Source organism: Mus caroli, chromosome 17 (genome assembly GCF_900094665.2).
Source record: "Mus caroli chromosome 17, CAROLI_EIJ_v1.1, whole genome shotgun sequence".
Taxonomy (NCBI): domain Eukaryota; kingdom Metazoa; phylum Chordata; class Mammalia; order Rodentia; family Muridae; genus Mus; species Mus caroli.
In genome coordinates this window covers 78011945-78021548 of record NC_034586.1, presented here as the reverse complement: position 1 = coordinate 78021548, position 9604 = coordinate 78011945, and the positions used below count along the sequence as shown (strand labels likewise).

At 44.4% G+C, this 9604-nt stretch overlaps 1 pseudogene; it reads right to left on the bottom strand.

Annotated features, from left to right (window-relative positions):
• Window positions 1-5749: 5749 nt before the first annotated feature.
• Window positions 5750-7782, bottom strand: LOC110312314 (annotated as a pseudogene).
• Window positions 7783-9604: the final 1822 nt, after the last annotated feature.

Sequence of the window (9604 nt, the reverse complement as noted above, 5' to 3'; positions counted from 1 at the left end):
GTAGGCTGTAGTGTTATGGCAGTTATCTGCCAGGCCATTGTTCTGGCCCAGTGGGGAAGTAGGACAGAAGGAAGGTGCAGCTTGGGAATAGAGGAGGAGGGGTAGATCCTACATCAACTGGCTGTGTGGTATCCTAACTGGGTGGGGATTTGAGTGAAATTCTCATCTGTGTCCTTGGTCACTGTGGACCTCCTTTGAAGCACCCAGGCTGCACTATTGGCAGGTGCCTGCCAAGCCACTGATTGATCCTTCCCTTATTATTGGAGAAAGAGCCTCAGTGTCTAGAAACTTGCCTGTTATAGTCTTTGCTGGCTATACCAAAGCTCCATCGATCTGTCTGCCCTCTCAGTGCTGGGATTACAGCTACACACTACCATGGTTGTCTTCTTTTCATGGGTTTTTCATAGTTAACTTATGGCCTTATGCTTTCCCAAGGCACTTTATCCAATGAGATATCTCTCTAACCCTGAAGTAGTATTGTGTTGTATTTTCTAACACTTATTTAGTATGTGTGAGTGTTTCTGTATGTGTGTAAATACACTCATGCTAATGTTGGTGTGGAGTTCAAAGGTAATTTGTAGAATTTCATACTCTGCTTCTATTATCAGGGTTCTGGTGATAATCAGCAGGCTTGTATAACAAATACTTTCCCCAGGAGCCATGTCTCTGGTCTCTAAAGCAGTGCTTTAAATAAAACACTTCACACTAAAGAGCCCAGCAAAGTCTTCTGTGATTTTATTATGTGATGATGGGGTATTCTATTGGGAATTTATCTTTCACAGGCTATCACAGTAGAACACAAAACTACTTACTCCTCAAATGAGGTTTCTTCTCTCATTGCAAATCTCTCTCTCTCTTTTTTTTTTAACAGAATTTAAGTTTGTTTGGGTGCTCCTGTGCACTAATTGAAGTATCATTTCTCAGACATCCATGGGTGAGGTGCTTTAATCTCATTGCTAGAAGGAGTCATTAAAATTTTTTAAATCTTTCTGATATAGAGTTATCCATTCTTCTAATGTTATATAAAGAATAAATTAATCATTTAAATAAACTCATTAAATAAGCAGACAGACCCTGCGAAACTTTATAGCTTCAGTATTCAGATTTCATAGGCTATTTTGGAAGAGAAATAATAAAGGATAAAAATATTTTGAAAATGTACAGAGTTTGTAGCTACATGGAGTTGCTATCAAGCATGAGATCCCTATATTACTCATGTATTATCTATGTAATGATTATTTAGTTATAATGATTTAATTACATTTAGTTAATAATTATTATCATATATTTAATTATTATTTAGTTATAAAGTATAACTACAGATATATTACAAAAATTCCCAGTAAAGCCTATGTTAGTAATCTTCAAATAGTTGTCTATGCATCACTACACACAGCAGTGGTTCATAGCTGAAAGCCCTGCTTATTAGCTCACACTTGACTTTCAGAAGCTTCAAAACAGGTTAGCAGTGTTCTGCCTTAAAGTCTCTTCCACAATTCCATGGAAGGTTTGGCAAATGTGTTGTGAACAGCTTAACAAGGGTAGAGGTGCTAAAGATACTTCACAACTCAACTACTGGCAAGATCCCCAGTCCTCATCACATTGACCTTTCCATAGAGCTTTACTTGTGCCTCCATGAAACGGCTGCTAAATTATCTCTGAAAGGGAGACCGCTCAATCATTGCTTGTTAGGCAAGAATGAGGGTCTGACTTTGGATTCCAAGCATGAAATAAACAAAGGAAAACAGCCCTGTGCAGTGGTGTGTTTAAGTAATCATAGCACTGATTCAGTAGAGACTGGAGATAGGAGGATCTGAAGGACTTGCTAGCCAGTTTGGTTATTCAAGTTTATAAACTCAAGGTTCAAGAGAGTTCCTACCTCAAAAACTAAGAGAGAGAAATTGTGAAAAGATACTGATCTCTGACCTACACACACACACACACACACATTATGAAGATAATGGAACTGGAAAATCGTATTAAGAAAAGTACACCAGGATCAGAAAAATATTTTCTTTTGTATATGCACTCCAGCTTTATTTGTGTGTGTGTGTGTGTAAATATATATATATATATATACATACATATATATGGAGAGAGAGAGAGAGAGAGAGAGAGAGAGAGAGAGAGAGAGCAGGGGATAGTTTAGGTAAAGACCAGAAAACAAGAAAGGATTTATGAGATTAAAGTTTCCCTAACATCTTCATGGTAAAATTGCTTTAGGGAGATGGCTAAGTCGTTGCTTGCTGTTCTAGCATGAGGATCTGACTTTGGATCCCTGGCACTGCAGATGTAGTGGTGTGTGATTAAGGAAGAGACATGTGAAATACAGAACACAAAGAGTGTGAAAGTAGAAGGAGAACATTAGAAGATGGGAGGGTGCCGAAGGCATGGTGAGCAGGTAGAAAGGATTGAGAAGTGTGGATGTGCCAGGGACAGGGAAATCAACCCAAAATAACTTGTATGAATGTACCACAAAATAAACAGTCATTTTTTTCTGTTAATTGAAAAAAAAACCTTTAAAATAATTCCATCCACAAATTTCAGATGTTAAGTGCATACTGTATTGTGAAATTGATCTTGCACAGAAAGGTCTTCCTTCTTCGAAACTAAAAATTTCTATCCTCTAGTCACCAGATCCCCCTCTCTCACTGCTGCTTCTCTTCAGTTTTTATAATCACTGTTGTCTCTGCCTTAAAGCTTGAGTTTATTCAACTTTGTGTGATACTGTGTGATACATGCCTTAGAGACTTCAGCTCTGTTTTCTGATCTTCCTTTGGTGAGTGGACTGTATGTCACGAAATGATGGAAATTTTTTTCTGTAAGGGAATATGACTGGAGGCAGACATGACAGTGGAGAAAGGAACTGAATACATTTACAGATATTAAAAATAAAGGTGACACAGCACACTGGCAAGGTAAAGATAGTCAAGTAGTGTTGGGAACCTTCAAGCATATGTAAATGAACGTGCATGATAACAGATGATAGGAAGAAAGAAATGGACACACATTGCACTATTGATGCAATAGCTTATCATGTGAAAAAAAGGATTACCTATGTTCATTGTAAACCCAGGAAAGAGCAAAGTTTAACTTATACGCAAACCCAGTTAATTTAAGGGGGACAATGGAAAAATGAACCATAAAACAGTTAATAAGTGATTTTTGATCAAAGTATATAAATATTCCTATTAAAAATATCAGAATTCAAGGCAAAAGGTGGGCATAACAGGTGAAAAAAAAAAAGATCTTGTGATATACCCTGTAAGTTCAAACTAAAGACAAGATAGTGATGTGTTTATAAAAAGAGAAAGGGTATAGAAATACGTTCTATGGGGGTATGGTGAGGTGTGGGGGAAGGGGGTGCCTTGGCAGAACCATGCTATGGCATCCTTTTCCCCTGAGAGATCAGTCACATAATGGTATAGCATAGAATAGAGTTTATTTATGGGGTGGGGAGGGAAGTTGAGAGAGTAGTAGGGGCAGAGAAAGGCAGAGAGAAGGAGAGAGTAGAGAAGTAGAGGCCAGCTATGACCACGTGGGGAGAGGGGGGAAGGGAATGGGGAGGGGGAGCAAGGGGGCAAGAGGATAGGGAGAGAAGCAGGAGTAAGAGAAAAGAGGGGCCAAGCAGCCCCTTTTATAGGGCCTGGTGTACCGGGCTGTTGCCAGGTAACTGTGGGGAGGAATATATTTGGCTGTTGCCAGGTAAGAGTGGAGATAGAGTCCAGACAGAATACTATCATTTCCCCATTTTGGTTTGAAAGACCCCTGAAAGGAGACCCTCACTTAAGTCTCAGGAACGTCGCACACCCTGTAGGACACTGAGACCAACCTGCTGTAATAACAAGAGGAAGTTTTATTGAATGAAAGCTCAGGCCAGCATGCTGGGGTTGAGACTCATACACCACGTAGGGAGTAGAGGAGTTTCGACCCCGGCCTGAAATTTTACAGAGCTTATAAAGGTAAAAACCACAAACCTGGGGGTAGGAAATAGGGGAAGTTCAAAACCATAAATTCACTTAACAGTTAGGTCATGTGCTACATTAAGCAACACTCCCAGGGCATTGGGACATTCCACAGAGGGCGTTGGAACATTATGATTGTTCCAGGAAAGGTATTTCTTAAAAAAATGTTCCGGGTACAATCACTCAGCAGGGGACCGGAGCCTGAGGGTGTAAAGTTTTATGTTCTTACAGGCAGCTAGTAATTTTCCACTCTTCATTCCCCACTTCTTGTAAGTAGCTCTAATCTTAGAGCGATTCTTCAGCTTCTTGTAGACCCTGGTACTGCTGCCGCAGGACCATTACCTGAACAGCACTCACCCTTTCTTTTACAAAAGCCACCAGCCTATTGAGAATACACGGCCTGAAGGTAAGTAAGAGCATAAGAATTATTAAGGGCGCAGCTAGGGTAGAGAGAAGGGTGGTAAACCATGGAGACTTATTAAACCAACTCTCAAACCATCCCTGTCTGTTTTCTCTCTCTTTTTTACGTATATCTAAGTGTTTCCTAAGCTTGGCCATAGAATCCCTGATTAGTCCCGAGTGATCAACATAAAAACAACATTCTTCCTTTAGAGCAGCACAGAGTCCTCCCTCTTTGAGGAATAACAAGTCTAGTCCCCTCCTATTTTGCAGTACTACTTCGGACAGGTAAGTTAAAGATTCTTCTAGTTTGGTTATAGACTGTTCTATGGCTCCAAGATCAGTATCCATAGCTGCACGTAATTCTTCATAATATTGGGGGGTCTGAATCAAAGCAGCAGTGCCTGTACCTACTCCAGCCGCTATTCCTAGTCCTAAAAGTACCGCCAAGGTTAAAGTGATGGGTTTTCTCTTCCAGAGGACTCAGTGATCAAACTCATCTACAAAGGAGCTATCANCATGATATAGGAGTCTAGGAACAAGTTGAACCAGAATGCAGTAATCTTTGGAACTATTAAACACAGAAGTAGACACACAAGGAGTGAGACCAGTGTTGCAGGCCCATACTGTGTCTATGGGGGGTACTAGATACTGACCATCTTCGCTAGACTGGACGTTCTGGGTCTGATTACAAAGGTGCCATCTGTCATGGGGTACCTGGCCTAAACAAAGTCCACTTCCTGAGACTGCTGCCAGAGTCAACTTTCTGTTTTTCCCCCAAGCGCATTGAGAGGGGTCCGCCGTTTTGTTATAAGCCCTGATCTGAGCAATTCCTTCATAATATGGGGGGCTTGAGGCATAGCACAGCCAACAAGACGACTAATATTGGGATTAGTACGATTTAGGACCAGGAATGCCCCTTGTATTAAGCTAAACAGACTATTTTCAGTGTCTGGGGGCATGGGAGTGGTTAGAACCCGACCTAAGTAAGGAATAAGAGCCTTAGCCGGATCATCTGATGAGGACCCAGGGATGGTAGGTCTGGGAAGCAGTAATGAAGGGCCTGGAGCAGAGGGAGGTTTTTCAACTAGAACAGGTTTAGGTCCTACAGGTTGGGCTGGGGGGCTACTGAGGCTCAGACGAACCATGACTGATGATCCTGGCTTTCCACTATAGTCATAAAAAACTAACGCCCATTGCATGCCCCTTATCCATGCCTTGATGTCATAATTTTTTCCTGTGTCTGTAAATTTGATCAGAACTCTGTTTAAATCACCAGAGCGACAGTCAACCCTTTTATACAGTTCCATTATGGCATGCTTTCCAGGCCCTGAGTTCTGGAAAGAGAACTCAGCCCTGTCAGGAACATGACCTCTAGCCCATTTCTAATCACCATCATTGGAAGTAACACAATTCCATTGGCCACAATAATGGGAGGCTGGCAATCGCTTGGGACCCTGCTCATGGAGGCAGTATTCTTCTTCTAAGTTTAGAACCAAACATGCGACAGGGTCCTCTCCCCAGGTGACTTCAGGTCCCTTTGAGGTGAACTGGACTTGAGCCTTAAGCTTGGTCAACAAGTCCCTTCCCAGTAGGGGTGCAGGGCACTCAGGAATCATGAGAAAAGAGTGAGTCACTTGATTTTTTCCTATTTCCAAAACTCTCTTAGTGGTCCAGGGGTAAAATTTACTGCCAGTGGCTCCCATCACCACAGTCTTCTTGTTTCCTAATTGTCCTAATGGCTTGGTCAAGACTGAATGTTCTGCTCCTGTGTCTACTAAGAAATTAACAGGAGTCCCCTCCACAGAGAGCATTACCCTAGGCTCGGGGAGGGGGACCGAGCCCCGACTCCCCTAATCTTCTTCAAGGGTCAGCACCTTGGGTCCTCTCTGTTTCTTTTTGGGGCAATCTCTGGCCCAATGTCCTTTCTCTTTGCAGTATGCACATTGATCATTCTCAAGCGGTGGTCTTTTTCCTCCTGGAGGTCTTCTTGCCCTGTTGCCCAGGTACCCTGACTGTCCTTTCTCTAACCTTCTTTCACCTACTACTGCGGCCAAAATCTTAGTTAAGTTCCTTTCCTGCCGGAGATCACACTGGTTCTTTCTCTCTTCTGCCTCTTTCTTTTCCCTCTCTTGCTTCTCTTCCTCTGTCTCTCTCTTATGATACACTTTCTCAGCTTCCTTTACTAAATCCTGCAAAGTATAATCCTGGAGCCCCTCCAATCTCTGTAACTTCCTCTTGATATCAGAGGCAGACTGACCAATGAAAGCCATAGCTACAGTCGCTTGCTGTCCCTCCAAGGAGGGGTCAAACGGTGTATACCTCCTGTAAGCCTCCATCAGTCACTCTAAGAAAACAGAGGGTGGCTCCACTGGACCCTGAAGAACCTCTCTTACCTTGGCCAAATTGGTGGGTCGCCATGCGGCCCCTTTGAGCCCTGCCACTAGAGTCCGGTGGTAGACCATGAGATGCTCCCTACCTTCTGCAGTGTTGAAGTCCCAGTTAGGACGGACCAAGGGGAAGGCTGCATCTACAAGGTTGGGGAGATTAGTGGGGTCCCATCTGGTCCCAGGACATTCTTCCTGGCTTCTAGCAGGACCCTCTCTCTCTCCTCCGTGGTGAAGAGGACCTGCAAGAGTTGCTGGCAATCATCCCAAGTGGGCTGATGGGAAAACATGAGGGACTCAAGGAGCCCAGCCAAGCCCGAGGGATTTTCTGAAAAGGAAGGGTGATTAGTCTTCCAGTTGTATAGATCAGCTGATGAGAAAGGCCAATACTGCAAAGGGGCAAGTTCATCGGGGCCTGACGGGGGGCCACCAACATAGGCGTGGAGGGGCAAGGTAACGGTGGAATTGGGTCCATGTCCCCACTCTGGACTGCGGCCCCTCCAACTCTGTGTCCCCACTGCGCCCCCCCCACTCTGTCTCTCTCAACAGGGGCCTGGGCAGGGGGTACGGACAGCCGTGGCAGAGGGTAAGGGGGATGCTGTGACTCTGCCCACAAAAGGTCCTCGATCTCGGGGTAGATCTTCGGGGGTGCCGAAGGACCAGCCGAAGGTTGGGCCAGCTTAGGTTTGGTTTCTGTCACCGCCACTGTCATCCCAGAAAGCCTCATGGCTCAAGACTTAACCCAAGGTGGGGGATTCTGGACCAAGTCCTGCCAGATGATGATATAGGGGACCTGGTCGGGATGTCCTCCTGTTTCCTGAAAAACAAGGCGCTTGACAGCGAAAATAAGAGGCAGGTTAAAGGCTCCCTTCGGTGGCCAACCCACCCCGAAGGTCGGCCACTCAGAGGAACAAAACGTCTGCCAGGGTCCCTTCTTGACATCTACTGACAGATTGTGGGCCCTAGTCCTTACTTCAGTCCAGTGATCAAGCGTCAAAGTCAAAGGAGTTGTCACCGTCTGTCCCATTTCGAGCTCGACAACACACACAACAAAAGCAGACACAAACGTAAGAGAAAAAAGAAACCAAAACTGACATCGACTTCGTGTCGATCAGAGGCACTGAAAAGAGTCAGTGGGCCTAGAATCAGGACACTGACACAGATCGTCAAGGAGAAGAACTATCTCTTGAATATTCTCACGGGGGTCCACCAGGCGTCCCTGGTCCTCCCCCTGTCTTCCTGGGACCTCTCCCAGGGCGAACAGACGTTGGACACCTGGATACATCTACCCTTATCCACTGTGCTCTCCCTCCTGGAGCACAGTCTCACTGAGCGTCAGCAAAACCGAAACTGCGATCGCACCAGATTTTTAAACAGAATACAGACACAGCACTGAGACAAAACAGAGAATCTTACCTCCAAGTGGGTCTAGGACCCCTGGGTGGTCGCACAAATCCCGGACAAGCCCCCCAAATGAAAGACCCCCGAAGGGAGACCCTCACTCAAGTCTTGGGAATGGGAACATCGCACACCCAGTAGGACACTGAGACCAACCTGCTGTAATCACACGAGGAAGTTTTATTGAAAGCGAGATAGAACGAAAGCTCAGGTCAGCATGCTGGGGTCGAGACTCATACAGCACGCAGGGAGTAGAGGAGTTTCGACCCCGGCCTGAAATTTTACAGAGCTTATAAAGGCAAAAACCACAAACCTGGGGGTAGGAAATAGGGGAAGTTCAAAACCATAAATTCACTTAACAGTTAGGTCATGTGCTACATTAAGCAACACTCCCAGGGCATTGGGACATTCCACAGAGGGCGTTGGAACATTATGATTGTTCCAGGAAAGGTATTTCTTAAAAAATGTTCCAGGTACAATCACTCAGCAGGGGGCCGGGGCCTGAGGGTTTAAAGTTTTATGTTCTTACAGGCAGCTGGTAATTTTCCACTCTTCAGGTTTAGTTTAAAAAGACAGAAAAGAGGTGATGGTGAGTCAGGAATAGGGTTGTCGTGATATCTGGCTGCTTCATGCTGATGTTTGGGTGACATGTCTCTGGGGAACCTAGAGGAATGGGTATGGGAAGGGTGTTTGTCCAGTCTTAGGAGAGTTGACTATTTCTTTGATGCCCAGGGCTTGTGGAGTCATCTGATGATAGGTCAGAAGGAATAGGTCCAGCATTTGTGTCTGAGAGGAGATTGGAACATCTGAAGGTTGCTTCTCTGGAGCTTTCCTGGATGTAGCACCTGGACTTGACATGATGTTGGAACACATTATTATAGGTAGAGAATTTGACTAAGTACATTTGGGAGAAAGAAAAATTTTTCTTAAGATGTACAACTGAAACCCAACGGAATCGCACCCTTTGGAAAAGGTAGTAAGTGGTAACTTTGGACAGATGAACTTATCTGGATAGAGTCTATTTGACTGTGTCAAATCTAACAGCCTCTGGCAGGACTTAAGGGGCAGGGACACACTTTTCAAGCTGAGAACCGGGAGCAGAGCTAAGGAGCAGAGGGGAAAGGGCAGCAAGTGAAAAGAAAAGGACAATTAAACAAACATTACAACATGACTCCAGCCAGTGCTGAGGCTGAAGAGGCTTCAATTTTTCCAGCCAGCTTTTAAACCATTGTAGGTACTAGCAGAGAATAGGATCAGTTCTTAGATCAAAGACGAAGTGATTAAACAAGGCAAATAACAAAGAGATCACACCAGGTAGTAATCAAAGTCCCCAAGTCACTGGGTCTGGGGGCTTGTCAGGATATCCAAGACAAAAGGGAAGTCACACCTTCTTTGGCTGTGTTAACCTTGATCCTTGCATTAGGCCAAATGTGAATATTCTTATCTGAGCCTACT